Here is a 9,997-nt window from a genome sequence, read left to right on the forward strand (position 1 = left end):
AGGCGCTGTTTAAACAACGATGCTATTACAGATTTACTTAGCCGATTCCTTTCTGAGTGCACCAGAACCCTGATCCTTCCAACAAAGAATGTCAAACAAAGCAGCATTAGGCAAGTTGCTGTGAAACGAAGGCATATTTGCACAGCAATAGAAAGATCTAAATGGGACCCTAACGAGCAACCAAATAGTAACACAGCTGAGGGCATTGCTTTGTAGGAAACAAGTGGCTATTCTGAACCCTGAAGTGCCAAATGTACCGAGTCACAAGAGCTCACTAAAATGAGAGCAAACATCTCAATCCTTTGTATCTGAGTACTTACAAAGCTCAAAGCAGCTTGGGGTTTTACCCTCCACAGCTCGGTGAGGATATCTTCACCATTATCGCATAGCACTTCTCTGTATATTGGCTCGGTTTTACTTAAGCTTAATGCATGAGAGGAACTTAATATCGGACAGCTTTGAGTAGCTCATGATGAAGGATGGCTAAAAAGAACACATACTAGCCTTTATATCTGACAACGTAGGGGGTGAAGAGGTGCTCAAAATATTTGGATTTTTGTTTTCACATCGATTCCATAGTTCCCACTTTAACAGTGTACCTCCTTTGTCACTGCTGCTCTGCCCTCTCTAGCTCCAAAGCTACAGCTAAAGCGCATCCAGCATCCATTCCCTCCTGCCCTGCTCTGGTGTCCCAGCAGGACCATAGCCAAGTCTTCTGCCAGGATGCCTCACCTTGTCAGCTGAATTCCTCATCCTAGAAACTGCCCCTTCACTTTGCTGAATGTTTGGGGACGCAGATAAATTATAAAATGGTAACGGAAATACAACAAGATATCTTTCTTTCCAGATTAGATAATTATCCACTGAGAAATAAAATAGCAACAACAAAACAGCTTCAAATTATTCTGAATGTAACGGAGTCTTTTCAGAAACACCCCAACGCCTGAGCAACCATTTCTTTACTTGGAGGAGGGGGAAATGCCATAAAGCTTAAGGAGTATTTTGTTGGGGAAATCACATCTTTCCCTATTTTCCAGCTGACACATTGCACTGCAAATCTGTCACAGCACATTACCTCGGTGATGTAACGTAACGCAACACTGCTGATGCAACCCGATCTGATGTGTCTAACGTGATACATCAGGTACAATATTTGAGAAGCTTTTTCTGAAAACAACCTCTGTAGAAGAGATTCCTTCCCTCTTTACCAATTATGCATTAAAAAAAAAAAAAAAAGCCTTCCCAAAGAATTGCATCACCAGGAGATAATTGCTTTTTCACAAGTAATTAGCAAATACTATTAGTTGTGGGAAAGGTTTGCTTTTCAGCAATTCACACCTAAAAAATAGTGAAAACAAAAAGATTGTTGCTGACAACAGCTTCCAATGGCACCAACAGAACGCACCTGAGCAGCAGCGGTTACAGGGTCAGATCACGCCACCACTGGACTCATTTTCTGTTTCCCACCAATGCTCACAGCATAACCAAAAGTAGATTTCCACCTTGTGAACCCTTCACAACCTGACTGACAGCTAATTTTGCTAATCTCTGCAGTAGATGTTCATCACAGAATCAAATAAAGATACACCTCTCAGCACGGGAAGCTCTGCAGACTGCCTGCAATCCTTCAGAAAACTGCTGGATTTTACATACAGAAGGACGTGGTCCACATCACCATGATCAGATGAATAGTAAGGATTAATGGCCTTAAATATTCTACTGAAGTGGCAGTGGTATTTGTCAGCAGAGGAGACTTCAGGTGAAGCAAATGACCCATTACTGCATTGATGGCAGCCATCCAGAAAGCAGCAGCAACCACCTCTCCTCTCTGTATCACTTGATGGAAGGCAAACAAAGCTAACCTCACAGAACAGCTTGGGTTGGAGGGCACCTCGAAGAGCAGCCTGTTCCAACCCCTGCCATGGGCAGGGCTGCCAACCACTCCATCCATCCATCACTAAGTCCCCACAAACTCTGTCAGTGGCTGCTATGGAGGGCTTCAGAGGAGGAAGCAGCCACCCCTCCACGGTGCTCCTTTTCCCTCTCCTTTTCCCTTTCCCTTCCCCACCCAGTGCTGCCCTGTGCAGGCTGCCAGCAGCAGGACTGGGGCACAGACAGAGCGCCAGGCCCTTCCACTCGCTGCTCAGGCTGATTTTTCAAGTGTAAAATGTAATTCAAATCTCCATAAAAAGCTATTTGCTCCCTAGCCTCGCAATTCTTACACCAAGTTTCAACCGTGAAATCCAATTGGAGGAAAAAAAAAAAAAAGAAAAAAAAAAAGCAAGCAGACTTATGCTCAAGGTCTGAAAATCCTGCAAGAGCCTTTAACTCTCACACTGAATTGTATCTTAAATGGCATCTGACTGGTTCTGTCTCTCTCCTCTGAAGGGATGGCACAGTGCCTGGTCTCTATAAGCCAAATCCTGAGAGCTGGGCACCTCCCCAACCTAAATTCAGGTACTCGTGGGCTATGTGCCCCTCCACAGAGCTGTTCTAGCAAGAGAATCAAAGTTGAGCTTTCTGGAGTTTGAAAATATGGCCCAAAATGCAACGATGCAAATTGATCTCTGAAATGTAGAGCCCACCCTGCCCAGCTCTGAACACTGCATATCATATCACAGCCCCCCCTGTACCAGGCACACACACATTTCCAGCCCTTCACGATGCACTGCTGCTCTCTTTGTTGAGGCAATTCAGCAGAGAGCACAAATCCTGACGCATCTATTCCATGACCTGCTCCATCTTCTCTCCTAGTATGGATGATGCATTTTCCTCATTAGAAATGCTTATGTTTAAAACAAGATTAAATTACTGAGGATTGAGCAATGGGCAAAGAGATTTTTAAAAGGTTTGACACTCGGTCCCATTTCCAGCCAACACTCAAAAAGTTTGATGTATATCTAGACATTCCAAAGCTCTTGAATATAAGAATTCATCACAACACTCAGGAACACAGGTTGATACTCCATCTGCTACACAACAGTCAGACAATTCAGGAGCCTTCATCACTTCAAACATTTTCTGAATCAGGAACTTTCAGTAGGTCCAAGGATGGTAACAGCACAGGGTTACCAAGAGCCCAAATTCTAACTCAGAAATAGATAAAGCTTTCAATTGTCACAGTTGCTAATTCCTTAGTTAACCTGAGTTATAGGAAACAACATAACGATTTCTATTTGCACGTTCTGCTCCAATGCCATAAATCATAACCACAACCTCGACTGGGCTCTCTACAGGCACAGAAACAGGCAAAAATCATTAATCTTTCATTAAACACAAAAGAAGTTTCTGGCTTTTATGATGATAACACAGAGCTTGAAAATACAATCTATGTGTATTCTAAAGGCTCAGAATGAGCCTCGTGTTATCGGTGTATCATTAGCTACAGATCGTCTCCTTTCTTGTCAACAGGATGTGAGATATTTCTGAAGAGCCCTGAAGTGATGTGTGCCACGTGTGTGAATTGCTCCACACACCCAACCCAGCACCACGTGCCACCTGACTGCCTCATGCTCGCAGAAGACAGAAATCAGAACAGCTTTTTCCAACCCAAACCTCTCTCTGGGTTTTCTCTCCTGACTTCTGAGTGTGAAGGCATACCGCTCTCAAAAGGCATTCTGAAACTTCCAGCCATCCCTTGTATCACACATCTTTTGCTTTCTGCTTTTATGACCAGCCCGTATGACCCATGGGACCCCGTGCTTCTGGGTGAAATCAGCCACCCCATCAGAAAGCCATCGTGCAGAGACAGTTACTTCTCTGCCATCACTATTCACCCCATATCCTGCTTTCTGTTGGAAGAAACGTTGGCCCGGTTGTCTGGCTTCTAATTAAGAACACTTCATTATATCTCAGGGGACTGGGAAACCTCATATTTATGTAGCACACCTATGGCTGCAGGAAAAAAACATCTTTTTTCGAGTCATGGGTTTTGTTCCATGACATGGCAGTTAGTTATCTGCAGCAACGTCAGGTAACAGCACCACCTTCTGCCAACATGATACCATCTCCTTAGAAAACCAACAGATTCATTTTCTCTCTGTGATTTCCATGGCTTTCTCAAACATTTCTGACGCAGAACAACAACGCCCTAAAGGCTGTTTTGAAACACCCCAAGCTGCCTTGAACAGTGATGAAATTACCAACATGTAGCCAACTTTAGAGGAGCACTGAATGCCCTGAGCTGGGCAACACAACTCTTGCTCCTGGGAGGACAGCTGAGCACACCCATCTGAGTCTTCATGGAAAACTGCCTTCTTCTCCTCCATCTTTCACATAGGTCCCCAGAGCTGCACACAAGGCTACGTCCTAGATCTTTAGATGACATAAGCTGCCTGAAAATAATCATCTTTCTTACTTTTTTCCTCTAGGTTCTCTTTGTCCTTAGCAGACAACCCGGGGCTGCCCTGCCTTCAGCTTCAGACAGCCAAAATTTAGGCAGTTGGCTTTCAGAGAGATGAACATTACACAGTATAAGTATTCACTTTTAAGAGCAAAACTGTCTTTACCTCCACAAACGCCCTATTTTCCTGACAAATTCTTCCTTCCATGTGGGACCGAGGTGCACACAGATCCAAGGAACCCAGGAGAAATGGTGTCAGTGGACACATAGGTGAAGAATAAGGTGCTGATGAGCCAATCAATAAACCAGTAATTAGCTCTGATTGGGTTTTGGTGTTTTGTTGCGTTATTTTTCTGCTGGTTTTGAAAAAAGTTTGCTTATCTTAGTTTTATAACCACTTAAATGAATCCCAGCTCTGTTCAAATCAATGAAAGCTTTTGTGAGACAGCTGTAATTTTATGTGCATGTGTTTCAGTAAATTAGAGGGTTTAGCCTTAAGGATTCACTTTAGTGTAATCTACTAAAAAGATAAGTAGAGCCAGATGCAGTGTCTTACAACCACTGGACAGTCGCAACTGGAGCGACAGCACTGACAGCAACTTTATGGCTTTCCTCATAGGGAGCAGATTTCCTGACTCAAAAAAAGCAGTATTTTACATAAATAATTGTAAATATTTTGTATTTACAATGCAAAGAAAGAAGGGTGCAAGTAGTAGGAAGAAAAAAAAATTAGCCCAGGCAACTGATGATGGCTTTCTTGCATTCTGTTTGTGCACAACTGTGGAAAAAGACAATCTGTAGCTTAAACCATTTAACTAAATTAAATTCTAGTTAGCATCTGGGATCCCGTCAATAAGAGTCTATATTTCTGAGAAGCCACAGACTGGTGGCAGTAATAGACACATAAAGAATTTAATAGGTAAATAAATTTGTTGCTGCATTTCTTTCGCTAGCAGAATGCAGCCAAACAGAGTAATTAGTTGTTAGATATCTGACTGTAATGAGAAGGATCCTCTAACTATTACAAATTCTCAAGAAAGAACGTTCACATCATTAGAAACGTTCATTTGTTCTGAAGCACATTCACTCGGCACCAGAAGTTGTCACCTGGTCCCTCACTCTACGTAAATCTTTAATAAAAGATTTTCATCACCCTTAGAAAGCGATTTGCAGAGTCACCATCAGCCAGCGATCATTTCCCATGTCTGTCCCAAATCACAATGAGAAGGATAAACGTCAGTGCAGTTTGGCTACAAATCCACAAACACTGGGTTGTCCCTCCATGCTTTTATCTGTCGTTGTTTATAAATCCCCTAACTCCTGAATTCACACTAGGGCTGTGCATCCAGTAATTGGCTCCAATAAATCCTAAGCGTTAAGTGTTTGTCCCAGTCTAAACAGCCTTTGTAGCTTCAGGATTTTACATTCAGGTAACCATCAGTGCAGCAGGCCTTTTATCAGCACGGTTTCAGAGCTGGTACCACCAACACACACACAGGGCTGAGCTCAGCAAGGAGCTGGACATGGGGACCCGAGGCTCTGTGTGCCCGCTCGTCTTTAACAGCTGGGGTAAAGCTGACCCTATAGCTGGAGGTGTGCCAGCATGCTGCAAACCAAAACCAGATCTCCTGACATTGAATCTATGCCTCATTCGTGCAAATCCATTTTCTTCTGGAATGCAGTTTGCCACTTCTGGATGGTTTGGGGACCAAATTCCCATTCAAGTCACCCAGGGTGAAATGTGAACATGGACTGATGGCAGTGCAATTGCATTTTGGAAACTACTATGCAAAGTAAGTCTGGTGGAGCATCACAGTTCATTTTCAATGGCCACACCTCCAACTTTCTCATCACTGTTTAGTCACTAGCTTCCAAAACACAAACCTCCAAACTCAACACAAAATCTGCAAAAATACTAGGTTGCTATCTTTCTGACTCTAATTTACCACCATTAACAAAGACATTTCATACAGCAGGAGGAAGGACTGCAAAGCCACTGTAAAGACAAAGAGCACAGAGCCCCCAGCATTAGAGAGCAGATGATGGGCCCAGGCTGAGGACAGGGAAATAACGAACCTAATTAAAGCACCGAATGCAGGGATGGGCTGCCCACAGTACCTTAATTTTGTCACTAAAGTGGATACAATTCGGAACACCCTGGAAAGATGACATTCCCATTGAAAGAAAATCCTTTTCTGCTGACAGCCAGATGGTGAGAGCTACAGGAGCTCACTTCTTTAGCTGGGAGGGAGCAGAGCTGATGGGACATTCTTGGTTCAGACCAACAGCAGAGAGCTTCAAAGCTAACAACAGAGACAGAGCAGGGTCTGAGCTTGACTGCAGCTCTGGATGTAGCACAACATGCATTCTTCTCAAATAGACTGACATCTGGCAAACACCTGAATGGGAAAACTACCAGCAGTTTCGTGTTTGCTGAAATGTTCATCTCGTCTTCTTTTTTCTTTTTTTTTTTTTTTCCTGAATTGCCAACAAGATTACATTTTCTTTATTGCCCTCTCATTGATTTGTTCCTCAGAAGCAAATGACAGCATTTCTGAGAAATAAGTAACCAAATAAAATAAAGCAGAGAGGCAATCTGCATGTAAATCAGCATTAGTCATTGACATTTGAGACTTGACAATAAGCCACCCCAGTCCCAGCTGTCCCCACAAAAGCTGATCTCCTTTGTAAGACAGAGAACACTGCAAGCAAGTGGAACCAAGGATGAATATAGATAAGATACAAACTCTCTTTGCTCAAAGTTTTTCCTACAGCCTCCTTTGCTCTGAGCACCCAGGAATACTCCTACCGCTGGCTGCTATTGGTGTCAGCACTGTCTTTGGCACTTTCCTTCCAAGGAAGCTGGCTCCCTTCGTGTGAAATTGTTTACGATACATTTGCTGTGTGCGCAGTTGCAGCTCAGACGGCTGCTTAATGTGCAGTGCAGTCATTACTCTGTTCTCTGTACTAGGCACCACCTGTAGTAAAAGCTATTAGGTTAAGTTCTGCCTTCCTACTTTGTGAATAATTGCTTTTACTCTCAATTCCAGCGCTGCTCAGAAAACACTGTTGAGCAAAAACAGAGATTTGTGTTTATATCACAGATATTGATGGAGATTACGCCTGGGTCTGAACAGCACCACAGCCATTGTATCTGGCCAAGCCAAGCTGCTTAGCTCCAGCCCTTACCCACATTTCTTCTGAAGCTTCAGGTATGATTTTATGTTGTTCTGACCTATCTCATCTGTGCCAGTGGAAGGAATTTCAGTTGCTTGTAAGGATGAGGGCCCTCTGAGCAGTGAGGAAAACACAGGCACACTCCATGGCAATAACCCAAAGCCAGGGCAAGGTTTCTACTGCTGCCAAAACCCTATAAACCTGCACTCCCCTACATCCCAAAAGCGGGAGATGCTGCACAGCATGAGAACAAAACCTTTCCCGGTGTTTCCCTTAATCTGTTAAGCAACAGAGAACATCAGGTATCTATAGCCCCAAAAAAGTAGTTCACTCAAATGTGCCAGCAACTAAATATAGCTAAATTATGCATTAAGTACAGCTTATGATTCTCTTTTTATGGAGGAGACTACTCTTCTTGCAGAGGTGCATCAGTGAGCCCATTTTGACTGTTCCTGAATTTCTTTGTGGAGAAGCTACCCTGGTTTCATACGGGATCTTTCAGTGCCTTTTTTGTTGGTTAAACTGGAACTCCTGCGTTGACCTTCTAGTTAAAGAGTGGGTGGAAATACCTGCACAGGACTTTGACTTCTGTGGGGCATGAATGGCTGCCAGGTCTATGGGTCGATCCTTTTCACTTAGGTTTTTAGTTTTATTCTTTTCTATTGAGGCTGTAGAAAACCATAAAAACAAAACCCCTGCCACCCTTTTCCTTCAATCAAATTATGGAGAAAACACCTCTAAAGTCCCAAAGCCTTAATTATGTGCATAAGTTTCAGCATAATGTAGGCTTTGTGTTTCTAAACAGAGCAATGAGGTGATGGAAGAATGAAAATACTGATTTTCTTTGGCAGAGACGAGGAGTCTCAGCCTTGGGTTTTTGCAGGAGTGTTACCAGCTTCACCAAGTCTAATTATCTTTATGCACTGGGGTCATGTCTACATAGAAATTGAGGAAGAGTCTGATCAACAGCTGAGATGACAACCAAACGCTTAGAAACACTGGTCCATATTAATCTCCCCTGCATTTTCTATGCTTGTTTATGCACAGACAAGCACAGATCAAAGCTCCTCTATTCTCCTGTAGATGACAAGGTCTGAAAGGCTGGAAGAAGCTGACCCTTGCAGAAAGCTCATGAAAGGTCATGTACCCATTAAGAAAACTGGAGAAGCCTGTGCATCAATCCTCAGCTGGATGAGCGTGCCCTCCTCTACAAGGTGACTGTTCAGGACACAAGTGAATGTCACATTCCCAATGTTTTTAACATTATCTGGTTACTGGAAGCTGTTACCTTTACTGTGATGCCTTATCTTGAGCATGCATTATCATGCTGGACCTTACCATTCTTAAAACGTAAGATTTCCCTGCCCCACTTCTTTTCCAGTATCCCACTTTGCTCTATCGTGCTTCCTCTAGCAAACCTCCACATCAAAAAGTCAGTTACAACAACACAAGAACCATTAATGACTAACATGCCAAGAAAATGTTAGAACAGGATGGAGCCTACCCTGAAAAAATGTGCCATTCTTCCTGTATTTTCTGCAGTTGTAGCTATACTGTCACATCACATCAGCTCATCAGCCCCTGTGCGCCCAAAGAGAAACCCAAGGAAGAAACACGCTTTCTGAAGTGATGAGAGACAGAGATGAGGGTGTCCTTGCAGAGGGCAAGGAAGACTGCTTCAGCTACAGAGTGAGCAGCAAACATGCTTTACAGGGACAGGTGTGCTTTGGGGACAACAGACTCCTTTCCTGCCCACATCTCCAGTGTCTGAAGAAAAGGCAGGGTTTGGCATTGAACCTCACATCTTCCCAGGATGAGCCTGGAGACGGATCCTTCCCTGCCTTGCACTGTAACCCCAGGCACAAGTAACAACCACATGAATGCACACGGTTGACATGCTCACAGTGCCTCATATCTTCTGCTGTTTAGGTAACAACAAACAAATCTACAAACAAAACAACAAACATAATCTATCTGGGATCACTGCCCTATGTATACTGCTTGTCAGCCAACCTATATTTCTTGTCAACAAGTTTTCATATTTCAAATTTTGGAAGAATATTTCTGTTGCCCTTTCCACATCGCCGTACTCCTCCTTCCTTTTCAGCTTTACTCACAAGCAGTTCATTTCAAAAAAAAAAAAAAAAAAAAAAAAAGAGATCCTTATAACACAGCATTGTTAATTTTAGCACATACGTGTTATGCTGCTATGCTTGTGTTACTGGTAACACAGAGGAAAAACAGATGAAAAACTATCTTTTCCTGGGGCTATTTCTTCTAAACTCACTGGCTGCCAGCTCTGTTCCTAGCTGCTGTGTGGCATAAGCCAAACAAGTGATGCTACACTTTAGCAATCACACAGTGCCAGACAATGCCATGCAGTATCTGCTATGGTGGAAATTGTTTCACCTGCTTCCCAAGTTACAGAATACCCACAGAGGAAAGACTGCTGGAAACAGGGAGCCTGTAACCCTTTAT

General features: G+C 43.3%; 1 long non-coding RNA gene across 6 annotated transcripts in view; it reads left to right on the forward strand.

Annotated features, from left to right (window-relative positions):
• Window positions 1-4,664, forward strand: part of LOC122165161 — a 151,923-nt gene extending 147,259 nt beyond the window's left edge. For 5 of the 6 annotated variants that reach the window (XR_006170411.1, XR_006170415.1, XR_006170410.1 and 2 more), the window contains one exon: window positions 3,412-4,664. This is a non-coding gene — a long non-coding RNA (uncharacterized LOC122165161). Of the gene's footprint in view, window positions 1-1,554 lie in introns of all 6 variants that reach the window. The other variant, XR_006170414.1, reaches the window with a different exon arrangement.
• The last annotated feature ends 5,333 nt before the right edge of the window (window positions 4,665-9,997 follow it).

This window comes from Centrocercus urophasianus, unplaced genomic scaffold (genome assembly GCF_019232065.1).
Source record: "Centrocercus urophasianus isolate 14NV4802_14NV808 unplaced genomic scaffold, USGS_Curo_1.0 seq_29, whole genome shotgun sequence".
NCBI classification, from domain to species: domain Eukaryota; kingdom Metazoa; phylum Chordata; class Aves; order Galliformes; family Phasianidae; genus Centrocercus; species Centrocercus urophasianus.